Source organism: Falco cherrug, chromosome 3, assembly GCF_023634085.1.
Source record: "Falco cherrug isolate bFalChe1 chromosome 3, bFalChe1.pri, whole genome shotgun sequence".
NCBI classification, from domain to species: Eukaryota; Metazoa; Chordata; class Aves; order Falconiformes; family Falconidae; genus Falco; species Falco cherrug.
In genome coordinates, this window is record NC_073699.1 from 105,948,850 (window position 1) to 105,974,151 (window position 25,302).

The following is a 25,302-nucleotide window of genomic DNA, read 5'->3' on the forward strand; positions in this document are numbered from 1 at the left end:
TGCTATATACATTTGAACTGAGAACTCCCAAACCACAAGAGCAGTGATGATGAAGCATTGATATTCTTGCTAAAGATACTTTAATACAAGTTAAATGCTCATTTAATAAAAGCAGTTAGCCACATACCATCTTCAGAATTCAACTTTTCTTCAAGGCACCCCTAAGCGTTACCTGGCTTGATACTGCCAGATTCCTTTACATGGCCATATTATGCAAGTAAACAAAACAAGGAGAGAACACAACAATTAGCCAAAACATTTCACATCTAGCACACTCCTTGGCTGGATTTTCACCAATGCAAATTAACCTCTCCAAAACGCTGCTTGGCATTGCCATGAGGATCACATGTGCCGCAGGCTGCTCCCAGAAAACAGCCTGCATGCAGCTACTCTGGGTGTAGTAAGAGAGGAGAGCTTCAGAGTGGTGAATTGAACCATGTTACGGGTCAGAAATAAGAACCTGTCCTGATTTTATTTCATACACAGGTATCATTTTTGACTATAGGTCCTTATCCTAGATGATACTCTATACAAGCTTTTGAATTCTACAAAGATGAAACAGATGATACAAAGATGATGTCCAGGAGACAGCAGCACTCATAAACCGAGACCTATTAACAGCAGGCAGATTGCCTGTGTACTTGAAGAACAACCAAACAGCAAAACCTCATATGGAACTTGTAACTTGTGCTTGATGAAAGGCTTTAAAGAAAAAGTCTCTAGATTCCTTAGACATCACAGGCAAGTAAGGGTTCACCTATGGGAAAGAACCTAAAAGAATCTGAGAAAGATTGAGTACCTATAAAATACTTAAAGGATTATTAAAAATAAACAAGTCTACGGACAAACATGGATAGTTTGTACTTCTAAAATTCCAAACCAGGAATATTCTCATGTACCTCCAAATCTCACCATGCAGTCCACTTTATCCTTACAGCTCTTAGTTAACATGTGATCCTGATTTCTGGCAGAGAAAAATGAAACATGTTAAGATGTATAACTCCATGCATACTTTAAAAATTAATTTTTCACAGTTGTTCCTCAAGTTTCAGATTTATCAGGTGTGTGGCAAAGACAGCAACAGTACATACTTTAACATTTTTGCAGTTACTAGCTAGATACTGCTAACCTTGTATTTTTCAAGAGATTCCATGCTCATATTATCAAAAGATTAAACTAAGATCGCATATGCATAATCATTGCCTTTACTGACAGATAAACTTCTAAATTTCATCATCATATTTCAGCTGCTCAAGAACCCCTCTGCAAACTAGCACTTGCTTTCTGAGCATCAGGTGTGACAAGTTAGAACTTGTCCTCTCAAATTATATCTAAATAATTGAATTGTGCAAACAACTGGAGTGTAATACCAGAATGCAGTCAGGACATTTATAAGATTATGAACTAATATTGCTAAAAATTTTGTCTTAACTAGACCGGGAACAACCACACTGCAAAACTGTATGTTTGCATGTACGATTTTGTGCTAGTTAGAAGTGCAGGCCATTATGTGCTTATGAAGTCTTAGTTAAAACAACAGCAAAGCAAAACCTAGACCTTTTGCCAATCAATCTAAACCAATCATACCTAGGACTTCTCCCAAGCACCATGGTTTTATACACTGGATTTTGGTTTTAACATCTCCAGACTCTAGCCATATTAAAATTTCACTACCTTGCAATCAAGTACCTGTGGAGCGCTGGAATGGGGGTGGAAGGGAGTGGGGGTTGAATAATACGGCAGACATTCTGAGCTCATTTAAACACAAGATTATCAACTAAATTTATCCCTCTCTTAAAGTTCTTTCAAAATCGTGTGTTAATTTGTCTGTCCTCTGAAGAGTTCAATTTTTTCCCACTCACTGACAAACCTAAAATCAGCAACATTTCCAAAGCATGGAGAAAAATATTTACTGGAAAAGATATGTATATAAAAAGACTGATACGGCCATTTAACACCCAAAATAAAAAAAAAAAAAAAAAGAAAAAAAGAAAAAGAGGGAATACTGAAACAGAAACAGGTAGCAATACTTATTTTTACATTATATTAAGAGAACAAATTTAATCAAATATAACATCTCACTTGGATTTTCAAGCGACTGTTCAGAAAGAGAGGTTTTTACAGTAAAGATGGAAGCAGAGTAAAAATACATTTTCTATTTTAAACAGTAGCGGATATGACCCTTGTGTTGCAAGATGCTTTCAAAGATTACCCAAAAGCAAACCGATTATAAGGCTTCCCAAGTGCTGACTGTGCATTGCTCTGGCAAAAGCAGCTCAAAAGCAAAGCCTGTATTTCCCCCAGCTTCAGCATGCATGAGTTCATCAGCATTGTTAACTTGCCCAGAGGCAAGTAATTATACTAGTTTTAACAATGAATTTTAGTTAAGTGCTAATCATACACCTAGGTGAATCCCATTGCTCTATCCAACATCTTTAAGTCCACAAAGAAGCCTTCCCCATTGTTTCATTTTAGAAGGAAATTTGATTTTTTGAGACATAAGCAATCACAAGTCTCTCATGTCCCCAGTGCAACTGCAAACAAAAAACCTGTCACACTATAACCAGTTTGCTTTTTAAAGGAGATGCAGAAGCTTCTCTGTAACATTTGAAGTAAGTTCTTCCTACAGCTCCTAAAGATATTCAGCGGTGAAGGGAGAACTCGTATTAAATTCTCAACAATATGTAGGCAGGTTGAGATGCATTGAGAAAAATACTGGAAGATTAGCCAGCCGGTCTGTGTATGGATATTCTCATGAGGTCAGAACACACATATTTGACCTACAATCCCCTTTACAAAAGCCAACACCTTTCAGTGTTATTTGTGATTTCCATAGATCAGCAGCTATGAGGGCTACAAGAAGAGTTAAATATTTGTGAAGCATCCACCAAATATGATTAGCCAAAAACAGCTGAATCTTCAGCTGGATTAACTATACAAACCAGGGTGAGCTGACGTAGTCCAGTACCTGCCCCATGTAATATGGGCCTTTTTTTTCCACTCACACTGAAGGCAACAGAGCTGTAGATCTTATGTATGGACAGAAGGTTTTTTTAAGTCTAGGACAACATGCTGTAGGCATGTAACACAGATAGCAGCAAAGTAACTTCCTGTTTGGGGGTTGGATTTTTTTTTCTTTTGTTTTTCTTTTGTTTTAATTGAAACCAAGAAAGTGCTTCAGAGCTCTGGAAAAGTGAGCAGGATCAGAACTCCTCATGACCATTACATACATAGTCCATAAGCCTGCTGTTTGCAAAGTATTCACTACATTTCAGGATCTCCTCCAGCTCTAAGTGATAGTTTTGATTTTCATCTGCTACTGCTGTCATTTGCTTCACTTCATTCAGGGCATTGTATTCATTCATAGGATCCATATATTCCTAAAACAAGTAAGAAAAAAATTTTCAATCACTAAGCACACATTTCCACACATCAGAATTATGAACCTTGGCTCTATGTAAGCTTCAGCAATTAGAAGACCAACGTAAGCCATCCCAAAGTGAAAGTAAGTCAGGTGTTAACACCTTTTTCTGTCTTTTTAACAGGCTTACATCTATCTCCTATTTATTTTTTTTTATTATTATTCACTGCTTCCTTGGCTGTTCTAACAGAAATCCAGATTCTCGGCTTATGCCAAGTGTCTACATTTTGGTTGCAAACTAAACTCATTATCAAATCTGGTGTCTTTTGTGAAGAAATCTCAATTCAAAATTCAGGAGCAGCCCACTGCCGATCTGTATGACATGAGTTTTCTGGTTTCTGGAGATAATCTTTGAGAACGTGTTCCATTCAGAACTTTCTTGTTCCATTTTCAACGACCAAGAAGACGTTACAGAGGTCAGAAGTCTCAGAAACAAAGGGGTTTGCTCCTTCACTTCACTCAAAATAGTTTAAAAGTTTTCAAGCAGTGCACTTTAGTTCATGCCGTAGAAGACTCAAGATTATCTTCAATTTCTTCCTAGAAGTGACATATACATGCATGCATCTATGTGTGCATACATATGCAAAGACTTCACAGATAAAGCACCTATTTTTAAAGGAAAGTTCTCAGTAAAAAGGCTATTAACATTGTCTATGTCACAATACAACCGTTTATCCCTACTAACACCATCATTCATACCCATGTATTTGCATACTGAGGTTAGGAAATTTAACATTCATCCTACGTCAGGGAAAAAGCCAACGTTTTACAGGTTCCCCTTTCACACTGCCTATGCTGCAGCTTGAATTCTGCTAATTCAATAATAACTGTCAAAGTACATTCTTACATCCAGAAAGAAAAAAAACAAGCCCAAAGTGAGCCACGAGCCTCCTCACTGGCCACGACACTGCCACAACTATAGGGTGCGAAATATTTCATGGTGTTTGGTAGACTCTTCTGCAGACAGAATTATTAGAAGAAAGCCTTTCTTCTGCAAACCAAAGTCTAAAAGGCCACAAACTAGAATCCACATTTGAAAATAATAATTTGGTTTTGTAAAAAGAAAAACACACTAAAAGACAAGAGATCTCTGCTATTTTCTAGGCTACTGGGGCCCAGGTTTTGTTGATTGTTGGCTTTTTTGTTGTGGTTTGGTTTTTTCGAGTGAGTTTGATTTGTGCTGGTTTTTCTTTTTTAAAATGAATATAGGTTGCCAGTTACTCCATTTGCAACTGAAAGTATGACTCATTCTCCCAATAACCAGTGCACCTAATGAAGTCTGTGACTTGCTTTCTTGCACTCCATATCCATACAAGTGTCTGTGTGACAGAAAACCCTAAAAGCATACCTGTGAATAACAGTTATGCTAGGAAACCCCCTTTAACAAAAAGCACGATGACACTATCTGCAAGCACTATTAAGCAATACTGTAACCCAAAGTTCTGTGAAGTAGACACACACTGTACTGTTAATTCAAATATTTTTGGACTTCATAGTCTCTAAAGCAGTTTCAATCCTGTATTGAAAAATTAGCTATTGGTTTTAAAGTCACTAGAACTGAGGAAGACTTACCTCCAACTCTGCCATTGTGACAACACCATCATGGTTAGCACCAATGGCCTCGTCAAATTCCATCCTTCTGTCTTTTACCCAGTCATCATCAATATCTTGAGCTTGCTGGTTCTCTGCAGTACCAACAGGTAATGAAATTAACTCTGAAAGGGTAAGTTTCTTATCTCCATCTTGATCTACAACAGAAGTACACAGTAACTGAAAAGTATTTGCTTAATGTCCATTAAAAATGAGAAATTCCTTCAAGTCAGAGATGCCATTGGTACAGTCTGCCTGGTTTCAGCAGTCCACAATCCTGACTCCAGCAGAGAAGAGTAGTTATCATTTGTATCTTTTGTTAGCAAAAAACTCTGTATTATGGTATACACACAATGTTTTAGAAGGCTAAAAAATATACACTCATCAATATACTAAAAAAGTATTTTTCCGGACCTGAAGGACACACCAGGTGGCAAGCTGGGCTTTTTTTTTATTATTTTATTGTTGTTTGATTTTTTTCAACAATCTACTGCAACAGCAATTTTCTTACATCTGTATCCAGTCTCCCCTTGCATTAGCGCTCAGGTAAATTAACTCTCATAAAAGACTGCATACTGGAGTCGTCTGTCTGTGCGTCACATACTCAAGTATCACTGGAAACTCTTCATATTTATTAAGCTAATAACTAGCAAAGTCGTAGCTTGTTGGGGGTTTTTTGGTTTGTTTGGGTTTTTTTTAAGACAGGTGTTCTAGCAGTTTTAAATATGCATCACTATTGACTCAATAGAAGAAGAAAGATGTGTGCCAATACTCATGAATTAAAAAAAATATATTTTCTTAGAAACCTCAACCATTTATTTCCAATTTCATGACTATATAACATGATTCTTACATGGCTGCTGTAGTGGGGAAGTACAAAGCAATTAATGCCCTCCTCATGGAACATTCACATCAATATATTTTATAGTATTTTATTGTTCATCAAACCTTTTTTACTTTTGCTACAGTAACCCTACAATGCAGTAGCACTTCAGTGTGCTACTTTACTGTCAGCTGATCTTCTTCATATGAAGTACTGAGAATGTCTTTCTAATAGGTAATGTTGTGCTGTTCTTTAACAACCAGAGACTAAATTCAGTTTTGAGATGCACAGACAATTCCATAGAGATGCCAGCATTTGTTCTAACAGTTTCTTTTTCTTACTCATCACATTAAAAGATGCGTAGAACAGAGCAAATAAGATATGCCAAAATTTCACATTGAACCATGACAGCATAATGACGTAAGGTTTACCCAATAAAATGGTTTACAAGTAAACAGCTCCCAAGAAATGCATTTTAAAATGGCATACCCAAATCTCAGATGATTTCTTTCACCATGAACTTCAGCATTCCCCTACTATGTTCTGGATGAAAAAAGGGCAAGAATTCTTCGTTCAAGAACAGATCAGGAGGTGGGTTGTCAGCTTGGTACCACTAGTCCCTCAGGTTATCTGAAACTTCCTGTGCTAGAAATTTCAGAAAAAGATTTAAGCTATCATGTTCAATCTGTTTAGAGTTCTTAAAAATATGTACTTTCCCCTGTTACTCAATTGTTTAAACAAGGATGACCTATGAAACAGTTATTTTACAGTTCAACTCTCAAGGAAAGTGGGTGTTGAGAGAAAACAAAGTGCAATTAGTTTCATCTAGTGTGCGCTGAAACACTAGGAAAGATCCTTTAACCAAACAACTGAACTGAAATTAGGAGATGAAAATAAAGACTCAGCTACACCTGTATCAAAACTTCAACACATCAAGTGAACACTGCTGTCCTACCAGCATTGTTAGCTGGTTCTGGTGGAAGGTAGGAATAATCCAGCTTTGTTCAGTACTTGTTGTTCACCTTTCTTATTTTCGTGTTTTGAAGCCCACCGCCAACAGACATCTTTCGCCTGCCTGAATACCAGTAGTACCTTTCCTCTGAAAAAATCATCTTTGTTTTCTACTTCACACCATCCCTGTGCATTGAAAGAGCCAAAACATTCTTCACATTTAAAATATACTTCAGATTCACTATCTCTTTGTATTGCAATTGTGACATCACACACCTGGTTAAGATCTACAAGAACGGAAGATGTCAACCCATTCTTCTCCTACCCAGATAATAACTGTAGAGCTACAAACCCTTTAACATTTAGCGTGTTTTCTTCTAAGACCAAGTAACACAACTACCATTACACCTAGAAAGATGCTGCTGATCCGTGAAGCACTCTGCACTAGTGCTTTGGCTAACATCATCACATAGGTTTATTCTACTCCACAGCACTCATTAAATCTACTACAGGTAAGAAAATATTCTTTGCCAATACAGCGGTTCCAAGCATGATCAAAAGGGGCATATTTTATTACTCCAATGTTACAACATTCAGCTTTTCTTATTTTGACTTGCCATTTCTTAATACAACATTATCTGAACCATAACTAGCTGTACTATTGTTTTGAACTCTTTTTAGGTATGTTCAAGCTCACAGGATCTGAATTAACAAAATGGTACAGAGATCCACAAAATGTTGTTATGCATACTACACACCATTTCGAATGTAGGTTTTCTTCTCGAGCCACACCACAATTCCAGACAGCACCCTCACCCTTCACAAAACTACATATGAATTAAGCTTAAGAATTGTATTAAACAGATTATAAAAAAGAAAAATCAAAGCCTAATTTTTACAGTGATCAGCAATACATTTCAAAGCATCTAACTGAAAAGACAGTATAAGCAAAGCCATAGAGGACTAGGAAAGCTATGAAGAGACTCCTGCCCTGCCCCTGCTCCTCCCTTCTTCCTTCACCCTGTCAGAGGCTCAGAATTCAAAAGAATCACCAACTCAGAGAGAACTTATACCCTTAGACTCAAGATGCATCATCCAGTATTTCAGCCTAAAAACGTCATTCATTGGAACTGTGAGAGATTTAAGAGTGTAGCTCTTCAAAAGAAGTTTGGAAACATCAAGAACAGATGCTAAGTCAAGCACCAAGAAACACATTTAGTTTTCAGTTACTTAAGGATGCAAGTACTTATTACTCCTTGTCTATTCTAAATCAGAAAACATTCTGACTTCAGACCTAAACCCTGCACATGTTTTAGTTAACACTATAATTCAGTAAAGGGAAATATTTTTGCTGCAAGGAGAAAACGCAAGTACAGGTGTACAGATACATCAGCACCAAAATCACTTCACATTTCCACTTCTTCATCTTACACCATGCAGACAAGCACTTTCAAAGTGCTGAATTTTTCCTAAACTCAATGGAGAATCATAATTTGCGCATGAGTTTCCGCTAAAACCATGCATCTGATCTGAAGAAAAAACCACCCTGCAACACACAACGTGACTGCTGTGCACCTAGCGGTCCTGAACATAACCAAACAGGAAAAAAATACCTGTACAGAGTATTCTTTTTCTGGTGTAGGCATTTTCTAAATGACACACTGGAAAAAATACTGTGTGTAGCACACTCTGCTATCTGCAAAATACACTAACACAAATCTGAACCATTGGCTTTTCACAAGTTTTAAAAACACTCTGAAAGACTAAAGTCTTCAGATAAACTTTTTTTGTTTTTAATTTAATAAACTGCCTTGAATTGCTCTTGCATGCTTTTGCTTTCTGAGTTACAGGTGGGGGAAAAAACCCAACAGTTACATCTACTTTTTTTAACTGCTAGCTGCACTTAAGATTTAAGTCTTCAATAAATGTTTTTTTATGAAGAGTAAAGAAATCCTTCAGAGTCTTAATATGAATTTTAGGGCAGTTTTTAAACAGCAAGTTTTACTTGTGTCCTTGATATAACTAAGCCCAGAATAATCAAACCACTTGCTTACAGTTTTCCAGTGTAGCCAACCCCAAATGTTCGAAGTCACAAGTCAGTCTCCCTTTGCCTACTTTTCTTAAATGAAACTCAGCTGTCAGTCACCAGTTGAAACTGTTGTTATCTGCATAAGTTAAGTTGTGCCCCTAGTTGGGGCCCAGCATCCAAACTACAGCACACTTCTGCGCGAAACTCAGAACATGCCTTAAGATCCACACATTCCTTTATTTTTTATTATATAGGCCAAAAAAAGGTACTTTTACACTGCACTAGAGTACAAAAATTTTTAAGTTTTGCTTATCATCCTCAGGAAGCTGTAGATAACTAATCTGACTTTCCCAAACAAGGCTTGTTACCCAGGTAGAAAAATGATTCTGTACACATTTCCCTTATTCAGCACATCTTTTATCTGATGAGCATTCCTGTAAACTGCAGTTAACCACACTGCCATAGAACACGCTACACAGGTGTTTTCCCTGCCATAAAATTCAAAGGCCCATTTGCATTTTAGTTGCTTTTTGATAAATGGAAAATATAACACAACCCACTTTTAAATGACTAATTCCTGCAAGGAAAGGCTAAGGCTTCGTGTTTTACTAACAGTGAATTTAAATACTTTTAGATGAGGGGAGCAGGGAGATTACTCTGTTAAGAGTTCCCATGTTTATACCAAGCCAGACTCAAATGAAAGTTTCAACAGTAATAAGGAAGAAATGATCAATCTCTCTCTAGAGAACTTAAATGAAACATAAAACAATTCTTAGGCAACCTTCTGCTATCAGCTGCTAGCGCAGTGCCCAAGCGCGTGCCCACCCAAACACAGCCCCTCCGCAGTGCCAGGACCAGGCTCGGGGTGCAGCAGCTCCTTTCATTCGGAGCAACAAGGGACCTGGGTCCCGTAGTAACAATACAACGGTCCACGCACAACACAGGTCTGACAAATTTTAGCAGACTGTTTAACTGAAAAATATTCAAAGAGTAACAAATAAGTAACCAAGATTTTCAGTGTTTAATATTTACAATGAGAGTGTTGGGAAGGCAGATGTGAGTCGGAAGGAACTCTAGTATTTCTGTCTTATGCCTTACACATTCTACATTTTTGTAGAAGCAGAAGCATAAGTAAAACATTCATCTTAAGTACAGTTTTGACATTCAAGTTTTAGGAAAGTAAAAGAAAACCCAACACACACCAACAGTCTGCACTTACTTTCTTCATCTGTCTTCAGCTCTTCATTGTTTCTGATCTTCTCTGCAATCACTTTTTCATTAAAGCCCTTACTTGCCAAAAATTTAATTTTGTATTTGGTCCGTGGCACCTGGCCTGTAAGAAAGAACCATTTCTCAGACATGACATAGTATGCTTAAATGACAAACTTTTGGTTTCATTACTTAAAACAGTCTGTGATAAAACATTTTGGTTCAGCTGCATGGCCATCACACTCAGCTTTATGAATGGCAACATGAAAACTATCACCTGATTCACTTTTGTGTTTCTTCAGACCAGACAGGCCTTGTGAAAACAACCTGTTTATGTCACCATCCTCACCCCATCCCCAGCAGAGCCACTTAACTTGTTATAATTTCCTATGACCGCAAGTGAAATAACACAGCGGTTGACATAGGACTCGGGTGCTGACTGGAGCACCTCACTTCTTCACTCTGTTGTCTTCTGTACGGATCAAATCAGTTGCAATCACACGCAGTCCAAAAGAACTTAGATTTTGTCACAGCACATCTGAAGAGCAGCCAGTAGGTCTGGCCACTAGCAACTGGCTTCAGATGTCATCAGGAGATGGAGGAATCATTCGTCTTACCATCACTATCAGGGCCCACAGCTCGGAAGTGCATTTCATTTTCTTCCACAGTTTTCCTCTGATCCAGCACCACATCTCTTTCGCACCTATCTTTTTATCATTATTTACACCCACCCTATGGATGAAGAGCAAACAAGATTTAGATTTGAGGACTGGGGGGTAGGTGGTATATTTTTTCATTCTAAATGAATTACTTTATTCTACAAACATAGGTTGCTACAGGAAAGAGTATATTTATAACCCTTTCTGAGATGTTGTACATTCTTTGAACTACAGAGTAAACAAGTAGCAATTCACCTACTTATTTCATAGTTAAATTTAAGTAACTACAACATGTAGGTTACTACTCAGTGAAAATCCAGCCACGCTTCATTTTGCTGTAAGTTAACCCATTTCGGTATTGTTTTTGAGTAATTGTTTTAAGCAGAGGAAACCACAGCCAGCTCGCTGATGGCATCCTGGCTCATTTCCGATTGGGTCAGAGTCGTCAACTGCCAGCTGCTGCAGACTTTCACTACTTTGAAAAATTTCTTCTCTAACATCCTCTCAAACCATTAACTCCCTCTCAATTTATCTTTTCAAGTCCTTTTTACCTTGATCTTCCCAAGATCTCTGAAGTTTACTGATGAGCTGCCTCCCTGTGTCTGCCTAGATCACATCCCAACAGTTATGACGATTAAAAACAATGAAAACATGATGTGAATAACTTTGGTGCAAGGACTTTCAAACTACTTAATACTTTGGCTGTAGTACTCGTAACTGGGAAAAAACAAACAAACCAAATTTCCTTTATTAAACCTTGATCTCTGGTAACACATTGCAGCTGACAGTTTTTAATGCTGAACACATTTAGAAGTTCTGCACATACGTTTCCTTACCATTAGGTTTCTGAGTTAACAGGTTCACTTTGTCAAAGGATATGCTCGTACTCAGTGCTACTGAGCTAGGGAACTAAACTTTTTTCTAACTGACTAAAATTATCAGTAAACAACCAATCTGATAATTCACTGTTCTCCTTAATGTACTACCAATACTGCTTTATTGTATCAAGATACACTGCCATACCATCAATTTCATTAACACTTATTTCATTAAAAAGGAGTTAATGTAAAAGTTACAGTTGAAGAACAAATACAAAAACAGTAACGTGCCACTTTAAGAGGTTTTTTATTGAGCATATCATTAAGTATTTATTTTAGAAAGATATAACAATATTTAAAACTGAAAAGACATAACTTTCAGGAGGCAAGATGTTATTCAGAGCACACCAAAACCACTCTTGTTCAATTAAAAAAAAAAAAAGAACCTAAGAAAAAAGAAACAACACAACAAAAAAACCCACCCAGCTTAACTCTGGCTTTTTTATCAGTTTGTATCACCGTCTCAACAGTACTGAGGTGTTATCATTGAAACTCAAGTTATTAGATATGTGATTTGCCTTTAAATGTCAACTAAATGTTAAAAGCTTAAGCCAAATAGCAACTCTAGCACCTAATCTTCTACAACACTTAGCTCTATTAATAAATGCAGTATTATTGTATCATGTCTCTCCAAATCTATATGCACCAGCTCAGTATTAGCAACTTTTCAGCACCAAAGGCAAGACCAGTAAAATGGTCACGTTCTGCTTGCACCACCTTGCACTTACTAGGTGAACAAATGTGGGTTTCAATGCAGAATAGGTACTGCCAAAAACGAGACAGGAAAACAAAGCGCCTTCTCAACATTTAACATTCTAGTTTCCTTAGATCAAAGCTATCATTGAACTTACTTCTTCCAAGCTGTACTTTCCATTTAAATCACATTGTAACTAGGGAGAAAGGTAACAAATCCCATTTACTGGTGTTCTAACGCACGAAAGCAGCCCTTTGTTCTGCTGCCACAGTGCACAAGAAGCCTCCAATGACTCAGATCCTCATGAACTAGCAGGCATCCACTGTACAAGATGAGCTGAAACCCTTCGGTGTCCATAAACAGCACTCTTAGTTTTGAGAGGAATATTTACAACCGCATGAAATATCAGATGTGATCCTGCTGTGAGGTTACCATCCAAGGCAATAAAAACAAAGGACTATCTATGCTTCCTGAGGTAACTATCTCGTTCAGAATGGACTGCTTGAAAACATTCCCACTAACACTAACAAGCTTAGATAATTACCTGTTTGTTGCTGAACAACTTAATACTGGTAAATCATGGAAAACTGATTTTCATGGAAAATGCTGATGGGCAATCACTTTTCTGAGGCACACAGGCCAGAACACTCAAAAGATCTTAGGAAAGAGTGGTACATTCTAATGCACTCCTTAAAAAAACTAGCAAAGAAAAGTACTGCCTAAAAAGAATTTAAGTTCAAGAAAACAAGATGAATCCAAGGAAGAATATCATCCCCGATTACAACTTTGCTCAAACCTTCCTTGGCAAACTATGTATAGAAATCTCGTGATGATTTCTCAAACTTCATGATATACCAGCTCCAAATCAAAACCCAAACAAAAAAAAAAAACCAAAAAGCTTGATTGCACTTTTTCTACAAGAAGCATAGTTTGCTGCTAGAGTGACATCGCAAATTTGTAAAACTTTAGGTATGTGACATACTGCTACCCAAGCTGACAGCAAAGAAAGTTTTTGTAAAAGCAGGGACTACCATTAGCATAAATTTGAATTAAGAAATAGACCACAGAGTCCTTTTTGATTGATCCATATTGATTACTTGTCTGATTCCACAAAAATTATAGATAAACCACAGCCCAGACAGTAGTTGAGGCAATGTGATAAATACCATTAGCATTAATACATTTCAGTAACAGGCAGCATCAGACATAACAGCTCCTTAAAATGTCTAAGTTCAACGTTAACACTTCACTAACTATTTAAACTATATTTCATTATCTATTCACAGCCAAAATGTTAATACTACTGTTGAGTAAGAAACAAGCAAGCATGCTACTCTGTAGGATAATTCTAAATTTTTCCTTAACAAAAGCCTGTAGTAAGGGCTGCACTGAATACAGATGTCAAGCCTGGAAGAACAGATTTTAAACACTTCAGCCCAGTTTCTCAGCCACAAGCCATTACAAATCAGATTTTTGTGGCCAGCTTTCAAAAGAGCCACCTCTGAAAGTATTATCAATAAACATTGGCCATTCAGGTTTTCAGATTCATGTTTGCAGGTTCCTAAATGACAACACCGCAATACTGCCCAAGGGCCTGGGGGGAGCAGGAAGGCAGTGTTCTTACCTAAAAGGACTAAAGATAATAATTTTCTCGAGCACCTAATGCGTATCACTTTAGAGTTGGTTTCTGCTTCACCCAAACAATGAAAAGCAGATCCAGAAAATATTTTTTAATAACAGAAACCAAAGCAAAGCCCTACATAGCAGGAGGTATGCAAAATTTGTTAGATGTATATTTAAATGTACAGGTTAGGAAAAAAACACAAATCAGGGTCCACACACTACTTAAAACCTTCCAATGGCATACAGCATAAACAGTTCTTTCACTGAAAAATACAAGTCTGTATTCTAAAGCAAAGATATCAAAATGGGGAAGCTTAAAATGTCGCCTCTCCACGTTCTTTATTCTACCTGCTACTGTCCAACACGGTCTGTCCATACCGGCAGCTTCCCAGCACAGATGCAACGCACAGCAGTAGAAGTGAATACTGCGTTAGGCCATGAGATGAACCCCATGTTAAGAAAGCCAGCACGGATCTGGCCAAAGCCACCCCGTCTGTGTGACACAGTCACAGCTGTGGAGCCCCGCGCTACCCTTACAGCACTGTGGCACTCCGAACGGGTTCTGCTTTGGGAAAGGGTAGGTTCATGACAAGGAGGAAAAAACAAACCAAAAAAGCTCTGTGCATGGCAGTAGTTACCAGAAGCTGTATTTAAACCCATGACCTGATGAACACTATCAAGGTAAGGCACTTAGCTAACACAAAAATTTTAATTTTTAAATGGCTACTGGGGCTGCAGCTGAGTAGCTGAAAACATCAGGAAAATGCAGATGCTAGGAGGATTTCAAACTCGCAGGGGTAACTCCAGCACAAAAACACCCTGAGAGAAACCCACACGTATTACATTCTTCTGTACTTTAATTTATTTGGTTTGTTCGTACATGTAATTTAATTTAGAATACAACTGACCCTTAGAAGCCAGGCTCACCAAACTGAATTCCAGTACCCAGTGCCACTGATTTAACGAAATCAGTGTCACCACAAGCACACTTGATGGCTTTCAATATCCTTCCTCCTGCCCTCCCATGAACACCTACCCACACAAGCTAAACTACACCACCCAGCAAAAGAATAGAAAATCTATAGATTCCAGGCTAATTTAAACTATTTAAATGGATACTATAGCAAAATGGGTTTTCTGGCAATTATGAGAAGAAGGAAGGATGTCAAGCAAGCCCCTCTCACAGATTTTCCTGACCTGAAGGTACCTGAACACTTACTCTTGGCGAGGAATGAAGACTAAAAAGATAAACCTAGGATTTCTTGCACCATGCCCCAGTTCCACAGGGCAAATTTGGTTGAAGTACTGGTTAACTTATAAAAAACCCACTTCTGTAGACAAGTAAGGCTTGTCCTCCCAGTAAAGAGTGACTTCAGAAACTAAAATACAAAATTGTGAAATGCCACTTGTTCTTTCAGTCACATGTAGGTTGCTTGCTTAGAAAAACATAGTTTGGGGAGCTTTGCTTCCATGGTTCAACTTTATTTTCAGTAATCCTATTAGACAATAATTTATACTTTGAATTGATTACTTTATACCATACTGGCATGCTGTAGAATCTCAGCTTTCATTAATCAAAACCATACTGTGTGTTTTCTTTGTCTTCAAAGAAAATATTTCCAAAGGATCTGGAAGCCTGTGGCTTACTAGCTTTTCACAGAAGTTCATAGTATTTCTCTTTTCCCTCAGCCTTTAAGAGTATGTCTAGAAAGCAAACAAAACCCTCAGAATGCTGTCCTACATTCCTAATCTGATCATCAGGTGGAATGTAATTTTGAGTGAAGCTGATCTTTAATCCAATTGCTTTAAGTTTCCTAAGACAATCGCTTTCATAACAAACAGGCAGAACAGCACAGAGCCTGCAGCTTGCGAATGACAGTTCACTAACCAACAGCTGAATGTTTCCAATAAGCACAGAGCAATGAACATGAAACCTTCTAAGCACCATCTTAATACTTGTATATATCCTACCAATGACACGAGTGGTCTGAACAGCAGACAGTTAATAAAGGATTCCACGCTAAATGAAAAAGGCACACTTGCCTATTTGCTTTAGCAACCTTTACTCAGGAGAACACCAGAAAGAAAAAAAAAAATCCAATGTTACTATTGATACTCCTTCCCTGCTAATGAAAAGGTTGCAGAAAAAAAGCTGTTAAGCCTTCTCATTTTATCTCAAGTATATGAGCATTCCCACACCATCACGAGCATTAAAAGCACCAATGTAAGTTTCTGTTCTAATTAATCTTCTATTGCAAAAATGCAAATAAAGCAAGTTCTACCACCTAGCGTCTGAAAGTAGGAACTCAAAATCAGTGCCGTTTCCATTACGTTCACTGAACTCCAAACATCTGACAGTCCATTAGCTGACACAAACCTTATCTAGCACAAGAAGTGCTTTAATGCCTAAAAGTAAAATTAGTATTTTTACACCAAGAGTAGAGCTAGATTAAGTTTTCAAAAAGGCTACAAAATATAAGTTTAATGTTTCTTTTCTCATGTTTCACTCTCATTCTCTTTTCTTTTTCTACATTCTGGGGAACTAAATGTTTTGTTAACTGCTAAGTGCTAACGTAATGAAGCAAGCTGTCAAGTTCTGAACTCTTGGTATGTGCAATGAGGCATAATTATTTGTAACCTGGATGTATTTCATGTGAAACACTCAAGTTTTAGACACTTCACATCTACTAGAAAGTTTTATGAACAGAAAACAACTGTTAGTCCATTTACCGCAATCTTATCCCATTGTTTGTCCCTTTTCATCCCTTTTCTTCCCTTCTGCCTTTACTACTGTCTTTTCAGTGTCTTTCCTCTGTGGTTATTTGCAGAAGTCACAACAGAAACAAAAAACAAGATCCATATGGAATATGAGACCAAACAATAAATAAGCAGCTTAGATCGTCAATTGAAACCAAACTTACAGCAAAGCCATAGAGCGTATGACTGCTAGAACAGAGCTGGAACAAACTCCCACCCTCCCAATTCATTGATTGCGTGGGCATCCCACCACTAAGGCAGCCCTTCCTTACCAATTCCTTGCTCTAAAAGGCAAGTGTAATTGACTATTCATTGAGCCAGGAAACCAGGAAAAAGTAATACTTCCATATCTGAAGAGGTTACATAGGCTTTTTTCACACAGAAACAGTACATTTTGTCATAAATTTTACTAGACCACAGCATTAGTCCTGTATTACTGGTTGTGACTATCGGCACATGACTTCTGACTCCTGAGGATGGCTTACGTGAGTATGATCAAACCTCCTTAACATGAACACGGCACTTGTAGTATGATACCTTCCCCTCATCATGGCGATTTTTAAATATTACAGAAAAAATTGCAAATTTTACTCTGATGATCAGAGAAAGAGGCTGCAGTGTTCTTGGCAATGTATGTAGCTTACTTTGAAAAGATGACCATGAGCTTCTTCCTTTTTTTTCTGGGGTCTGAATCTTCCTCAAACTCTTCCATCTCTTTTCCTAGAAAAACTTCTTGATGCCTCCAGCAAAGCTGAGAGCACACCAGGGCCGTTCCCTCGGCTGAGGAAGCAGGTAGCCCAAGCTCTCTTGTGCCAGGTCCGTGGCTGCCAAGGGCCAGCAGCGCAGCTCCTGCCTGGTGCCTGCCCTGTGGGAGCAGAGCCGGATGGTCTTAACGTGGGCGTCAGGCTCCATTAAGAGTGCAAAAGCGAGGGGGCTCTTTTCTTGGCTCACAAAGCCCCTAGCCCTGGTTTTGTTGCAGCAGTCCTATGGCTGCAAAGGGAAGGGGCAGGCCAGCGGCAGAATTCCTTCCTGGCACCTTCTGTGTGGGAGCAGTGGCTGTGTTACTGAAAATCATAACCAGGAAAACCCTCCACGCCAAACGATAGTTAGAAAGCAGACGTTGGTTAATTGCAGTGCCGGGTGCACAGGGGATCTTCCCTCCTAACGCACACACCAAGCTACTCAAGAGTACACATTACACACACTAGAGTACTTGCATAGTCATGGTACCTGACATTTCTTCACTGACCTTGGTGTCTGCAGGGCTGTTTCACACTCACATTTTCTCTGTCACAGCTCCTATGCAGCATTTTTTTTACCCCTCCCTAAACCTGTCATCACAGAGGTGCCAGCAGCATTGCTGATGGGCTCAGCTTTAACCAGCAGCAGATCTGTCTGGGAGCTGGAACCAGCTGTGTCCAACATGGGAGCATCTCCTGGTGTCTCCTCACAGAAGCCACCCCTGTGGCCCCTGTCCCTCCCCACCCCAGCTAACAAACCCCTGCCATGTAAACCCAATGCAGCCGTCAGCGGGCAGAGAGGGGGCACTGAAAAATAGGGAAAGGGAGCTACAGAGAGAGAGGCAGAGGTGGGGGGAAAAAAACAGTGATGGGCTACAGGCCAGAGAGGAGGAAGGGAGGGGGAACCAGGCTGAGAGATGTAGAAACCCAAAAAGTAGTGATGGGCCACAGGGCAGAGTGGGAGGAATTTGAAAAGGGGAGAGTGGGCTGGACAGAGAGAGGCTGAGTAACACCCAAAAAACTCTGAGCTAAAGGGGAGAGACACAGGAATTAAAGAATAGGGAGCAGACAGAGAGAGTGATGAAGAGAAAAACGGACTAGAAGGACTGGGGGATGTAGAAAACCAGTGAGGGACAGGGAGCCAGAATGTGGGATACAGCAAAAGAGAGGGACAGGGAGCAGGACGCTAAGGGCAACAGAGAGAATGACAGGGAGGCGAGCCAAGAGAAAAAATAGGGACAGAGGGTGGGACAGAGGTGAAGCAATAAATAGGTACAGGGAGCAGCAGAAAGAGTCAGTAAGGATAAAAGATGAACGCGAAAGAGGCCAGGGCAGTGAGATACAGAATGAAAGAAATGACAGTGAGCAAGACAAAGGGTTGGAGGGAGCAAGAAAAGGAAGGAGAGAGAAAAGAAGGCTGGGACAGAAAGCGGCACGTACAGGAAGAGAACACCAGGGAAGCGCAGAGGTGCAGAGGGAAGGGCAGAGGTGCAGAGGGAAGCGCAGAGGTGCAGAGGGAAGCGCAGAGGTGCAGAGGGATGCGCAGAGGTGCAGAGGGAAGCGCAGAGGTGCAGAGGGAAGGGCAGAGGTGCAGAGGGATGCGCAGAGGTGCAGAGGGAAGCGCAGAGGTGCAGAGGGAAGGGCAGAGGTGCAGAGGGAAGCGCAGAGGTGCAGAGGGAAGGGCAGAGGTGCAGAGGGATGCGCAGAGGTGCAGAGGGATGCGCAGAGGTGCAGAGGGATGCGCAGAGATGCAGAGGGAAGGGCAGAGGTGCAGAGGGATGCGCAGAGGTGCAGAGGGAAGCGCAGAGGTGCAGAGGGAAGGGCAGAGGTGCAGAGGGATGCGCAGAGGTGCAGAGGGATGCGCAGAGGTGCAGAGGGAAGGGCAGAGGTGCAGAGGGAAGCGCAGAGGTGCAGAGGGATGCGCAGAGGTGCAGAGGGAAGTGCAGAGGTGCAGAGGGAAGGGCAGAGGTGCAGAGGGAAGGGCAGAGGTGCAGAGGGATGCGCAGAGGTGCAGAGGGAAGGGCAGAGGTGCAGAGGGAAGCGCAGAGGTGCAGAGGGATGCGCAGAGGTGCAGAGGGAAGGGCAGAGGTGCAGAGGGATGCGCAGAGGTGCAGAGGGAAGTGCAGAGGTGCAGAGGGATGCGCAGAGGTGCAGAGGGAAGCGCAGAGGTGCAGAGGGAAGGGCAGAGGTGCAGAGGGATGCGCAGAGGTGCAGAGGGAAGGGCAGAGGTGCAGAGGGAAGCGCAGAGGTGCAGAGGGATGCGCAGAGGTGCAGAGGGAAGTGCAGAGGTGCAGAGGGAAGGGCAGAGGTGCAGAGGAATGCGCAGAGGTGCAGAGGGAAGGGCAGAGGTGCAGAGGGATGCGCAGAGGTGCAGAGGGAAGGGCAGAGGTGCAGAGGGATGCGCAGAGGTGCACAGGGAAGGGCAGAGGTGCAGAGGGATGCGCAGAGGTGCAGAGGGATGCGCAGAGGTGCAGAGGGAAGTGCAGAGGTGCAGAGGGAAGGGCAGAGGTGCACAGGGATGCGCAGAGGTGCACAGGGATGCACAGAGGTGCACAGGGAAGGGCAGAGGTGCAGAGAGAAGGGCAGAGGTGCACAGGGATGTGCAGAGGTGCAGAGGGATGCGCAGAGGTGCAGAGGGAAGTGCAGAGGTGCAGAGGGAAGGGCAGAGGTGCACAGGGATGCGCAGAGGTGCAGAGGGATGCGCAGAGGTGCACAGGGAAGCGCAGAGGTGCAGAGGGAAGGGCAGAGGTGCAGAGGGATGCGCAGAGGTGCAGAGGGATGCGCAGAGGTGCAGAGGGATGCGCAGAGGTGCAGAGGGAAGGGCAGAGGTGCAGAGGGAAGGGCAGAGGTGCAGAGGGAAGGGCAGAGGTGCAGAGGGATGCGCAGAGGTGCACAGGGAAGCGCAGAGGTGCAGAGGGAAGGGCAGAGGTGCAGAGGGAAGGGCAGAGGTGCAGAGGGATGCGCAGAGGTGCACAGGGAAGCGCAGAGGTGCAGAGGGAAGGGCAGAGGTGCAGAGGGATGCGCAGAGGTGCACAGGGAAGCGCAGAGGTGCAGAGGGAAGTGCAGAGGTGCAGAGGGAAGGGCAGAGGTGCAGAGGGATGCGCAGAGGTGCAGAGGGATGCGCAGAGGTGCAGAGGGAAGGGCAGAGGTGCAGAGGGAAGGGCAGAGGTGCAGAGGGATGCGCAGAGGTGCAGAGGGATGCGCAGAGGTGCAGAGGGAAGGGCAGAGGTGCAGAGGGATGCGCAGAGGTGCAGAGGGAAGGGCAGAGGTGCAGAGGGAAGGGCAGAGGTGCAGAGGGATGCGCAGAGGTGCACAGGGAAGCGCAGAGGTGCAGAGGGAAGGGCAGAGGTGCAGAGGGAAGGGCAGAGGTGCAGAGGGAAGTGCAGAGGTGCAGAGGGAAGGGCAGAGGTGCAGAGGGAAGGGCAGAGGTGCAGAGGGATGCGCAGAGGTGCAGAGGGATGCGCAGAGATGCAGAGGGAAGGGCAGAGGTGCAGAGGGATGCGCAGAGGTGCAGAGGGAAGCGCAGAGGTGCAGAGGGAAGGGCAGAGGTGCAGAGGGATGCGCAGAGGTGCAGAGGGATGCGCAGAGGTGCAGAGGGAAGGGCAGAGGTGCAGAGGGAAGCGCAGAGGTGCAGAGGGATGCGCAGAGGTGCAGAGGGAAGGGCAGAGGTGCAGAGGGATGCGCAGAGGTGCAGAGGGAAGTGCAGAGGTGCAGAGGGATGCGCAGAGGTGCAGAGGGAAGCGCAGAGGTGCAGAGGGAAGGGCAGAGGTGCAGAGGGATGCGCAGAGGTGCAGAGGGAAGGGCAGAGGTGCAGAGGGAAGCGCAGAGGTGCAGAGGGATGCGCAGAGGTGCAGAGGGAAGTGCAGAGGTGCAGAGGGAAGGGCAGAGGTGCAGAGGAATGCGCAGAGGTGCAGAGGGAAGGGCAGAGGTGCAGAGGGATGCGCAGAGGTGCAGAGGGAAGGGCAGAGGTGCAGAGGGATGCGCAGAGGTGCACAGGGAAGGGCAGAGGTGCAGAGGGATGCGCAGAGGTGCAGAGGGATGCGCAGAGGTGCAGAGGGAAGTGCAGAGGTGCAGAGGGAAGGGCAGAGGTGCACAGGGATGCGCAGAGGTGCACAGGGATGCACAGAGGTGCACAGGGAAGGGCAGAGGTGCAGAGAGAAGGGCAGAGGTGCACAGGGATGTGCAGAGGTGCAGAGGGATGCGCAGAGGTGCAGAGGGAAGTGCAGAGGTGCAGAGGGAAGGGCAGAGGTGCACAGGGATGCGCAGAGGTGCACAGGGATGCGCAGAGGTGCACAGGGAAGGGCAGAGGTGCAGAGGGAAGGGCAGAGGTGCAGAGGGATGCGCAGAGGTGCAGAGGGATGCGCAGAGGTGCAGAGGGATGCGCAGAGGTGCAGAGGGAAGGGCAGAGGTGCAGAGGGAAGGGCAGAGGTGCAGAGGGAAGGGCAGAGGTGCAGAGGGATGCGCAGAGGTGCACAGGGAAGCGCAGAGGTGCAGAGGGAAGGGCAGAGGTGCAGAGGGAAGGGCAGAGGTGCAGAGGGATGCGCAGAGGTGCACAGGGAAGCGCAGAGGTGCAGAGGGAAGGGCAGAGGTGCAGAGGGATGCGCAGAGGTGCACAGGGAAGCGCAGAGGTGCAGAGGGAAGTGCAGAGGTGCAGAGGGAAGGGCAGAGGTGCAGAGGGATGCGCAGAGGTGCAGAGGGATGCGCAGAGGTGCAGAGGGAAGGGCAGAGGTGCAGAGGGAAGGGCAGAGGTGCAGAGGGATGCGCAGAGGTGCAGAGGGATGCGCAGAGGTGCAGAGGGAAGGGCAGAGGTGCAGAGGGATGCGCAGAGGTGCAGAGGGAAGGGCAGAGGTGCAGAGGGAAGGGCAGAGGTGCAGAGGGATGCGCAGAGGTGCACAGGGAAGCGCAGAGGTGCAGAGGGAAGGGCAGAGGTGCAGAGGGAAGGGCAGAGGTGCAGAGGGAAGTGCAGAGGTGCAGAGGGAAGGGCAGAGGTGCAGAGGGAAGGGCAGAGGTGCAGAGGGATGCGCAGAGGTGCAGAGGGATGCGCAGAGATGCAGAGGGAAGGGCAGAGGTGCAGAGGGATGCGCAGAGGTGCAGAGGGAAGCGCAGAGGTGCAGAGGGAAGGGCAGAGGTGCAGAGGGATGCGCAGAGGTGCAGAGGGATGCGCAGAGGTGCAGAGGGAAGGGCAGAGGTGCAGAGGGAAGCGCAGAGGTGCAGAGGGATGCGCAGAGGTGCAGAGGGAAGTGCAGAGGTGCAGAGGGAAGGGCAGAGGTGCAGAGGGAAGGGCAGAGGTGCAGAGGGATGCGCAGAGGTGCAGAGGGAAGGGCAGAGGTGCAGAGGGAAGCGCAGAGGTGCAGAGGGATGCGCAGAGGTGCAGAGGGAAGGGCAGAGGTGCAGAGGGATGCGCAGAGGTGCAGAGGGAAGTGCAGAGGTGCAGAGGGATGCGCAGAGGTGCAGAGGGAAGCGCAGAGGTGCAGAGGGAAGGGCAGAGGTGCAGAGGGATGCGCAGAGGTGCAGAGGGAAGGGCAGAGGTGCAGAGGGAAGCGCAGAGGTGCAGAGGGATGCGCAGAGGTGCAGAGGGAAGTGCAGAGGTGCAGAGGGAAGGGCAGAGGTGCAGAGGAATGCGCAGAGGTGCAGAGGGAAGGGCAGAGGTGCAGAGGGATGCGCAGAGGTGCAGAGGGAAGGGCAGAGGTGCAGAGGGATGCGCAGAGGTGCACAGGGAAGGGCAGAGGTGCAGAGGGATGCGCAGAGGTGCAGAGGGATGCGCAGAGGTGCAGAGGGAAGTGCAGAGGTGCAGAGGGAAGGGCAGAGGTGCACAGGGATGCGCAGAGGTGCACAGGGATGCACAGAGGTGCACAGGGAAGGGCAGAGGTGCAGAGAGAAGGGCAGAGGTGCACAGGGATGTGCAGAGGTGCAGAGGGATGCGCAGAGGTGCAGAGGGAAGTGCAGAGGTGCAGAGGGAAGGGCAGAGGTGCACAGGGATGCGCAGAGGTGCAGAGGGATGCGCAGAGGTGCACAGGGAAGGGCAGAGGTGCAGAGGGAAGGGCAGAGGTGCAGAGGGATGCGCAGAGGTGCAGAGGGATGCGCAGAGGTGCAGAGGGAAGGGCAGAGGTGCAGAGGGATGCGCAGAGGTGCAGAGGGAAGGGCAGAGGTGCAGAGGGAAGGGCAGAGGTGCAGAGGGATGCGCAGAGGTGCACAGGGAAGCGCAGAGGTGCAGAGGGAAGGGCAGAGGTGCAGAGGGAAGGGCAGAGGTGCAGAGGGATGCGCAGAGGTGCACAGGGAAGCGCAGAGGTGCAGAGGGAAGGGCAGAGGTGCAGAGGGATGCGCAGAGGTGCACAGGGAAGCGCAGAGGTGCAGAGGGAAGTGCAGAGGTGCAGAGGGAAGGGCAGAGGTGCAGAGGGATGCGCAGAGGTGCAGAGGGATGCGCAGAGGTGCAGAGGGAAGGGCAGAGGTGCAGAGGGAAGGGCAGAGGTGCAGAGGGATGCGCAGAGGTGCAGAGGGATGCGCAGAGGTGCAGAGGGAAGGGCAGAGGTGCAGAGGGATGCGCAGAGGTGCAGAGGGAAGGGCAGAGGTGCAGAGGGAAGGGCAGAGGTGCAGAGGGATGCGCAGAGGTGCACAGGGAAGCGCAGAGGTGCAGAGGGAAGTGCAGAGGTGCAGAGGGAAGGGCAGAGGTGCAGAGGGAAGGGCAGAGGTGCAGAGGGATGCGCAGAGGTGCACAGGGAAGCGCAGAGGTGCAGAGGGAAGGGCAGAGGTGCAGAGGGATGCGCAGAGGTGCACAGGGAAGCGCAGAGGTGCAGAGGGAAGTGCAGAGGTGCAGAGGGAAGGGCAGAGGTGCAGAGGGATGCGCAGAGGTGCAGAGGGATGCGCAGAGGTGCAGAGAGAAGGGCAGAGGTGCAGAGGGAAGGGCAGCAATCGCTGCAGCACTGGCCGGCCCAGCACAGCCCCTGCCCACACCGGGCAGCGCCCGCCCCACGTCGCGGGGGGAGCGAGGCCGGGTAGGGGCCGCCCGGGCGAGCCCAGGGCAGGGACCGGCAGCGGCGGCCTTGGCACGGCCCCGGGGCGGGAGAGCAGCAGCGGCCGCTGCCAGCGCAGCTCGGCCCGCGGGGGCTCCGCAGGCGCCGCTCCCTGCCCGCACCGGGGCTACCGGCACCCGCGCCAAGGCAGCGCCCGGCGCACCGGGCCCGGCTGAGCCGTCACGGCAGGGCCGGGGGTGGGGGGGCTGCGGGCCCGGCTGCAGAGGAGGGGCTGGGGCGGGGGGCAGCTGCGCGGGGCGAGCGGGGCCGGGGCAGGTTCAGGGGGGCTCTGGGGAGGCGCCCGCCGCCGCCCCCCTCCCTCGGCTCTCGGAGCCCCCGGGCCGCCCGCACTCCGCTCGCCGCCCGCACACCGGGCTCTGCCGCAGCGGCGGCTGCAGCCCCCCCGTGCCGCCCCCCCGTGCGGACAGCGAAGAGGAGCCCCCCCGCCCCCGCCGGGACCGGCCCCCGCCGTTACGCGCCGACCCGCGGCAGCGCCGGTTACTCGCCGGGCGGCAGCAGCGAGCAGGGTGGGAGCAGGCGCGGCACCTGCAGTACCGCACCGCGGCCGCCGGTCGGCAGCAGCGAGCGCGGCGGTTTGTCGCTGCGCCGCGGGGGCGCGGCACTCACAGCGCTGCAGCGGGCGGCGCGGCGGGTCCCGGGGTGCGGCCGCTCCGCTCCCAGGGCCCGGCCACCGGCGCGACGCCCGCGGATCAACGCCCGAAACCGGCACCCAAGCTGCCCCTCGGGCCGCGCCGCGCAGCAGCCGAGCCCGCAAGCGCGGCAGCCGCGGGAGGTGGCCTTCCCCGCTGCCCCGAAACCCTGATGCACAACGGGCACCGCGCCTGCCTCCCTGCGCTCGGGCAGCTCTCGGTGCGGGACACGCATATGGTCAACACATTTCCCGGAAGGAAAAGACAT

At 46.0% G+C, this 25,302-nt stretch overlaps 1 pseudogene; it reads right to left on the bottom strand.

Annotated features, from left to right (window-relative positions):
* Positions 1-63: 63 nt before the first annotated feature.
* On the bottom strand, positions 64-25,269 carry LOC102053516 (45 kDa calcium-binding protein-like; annotated as a pseudogene).
* Positions 25,270-25,302: the final 33 nt, after the last annotated feature.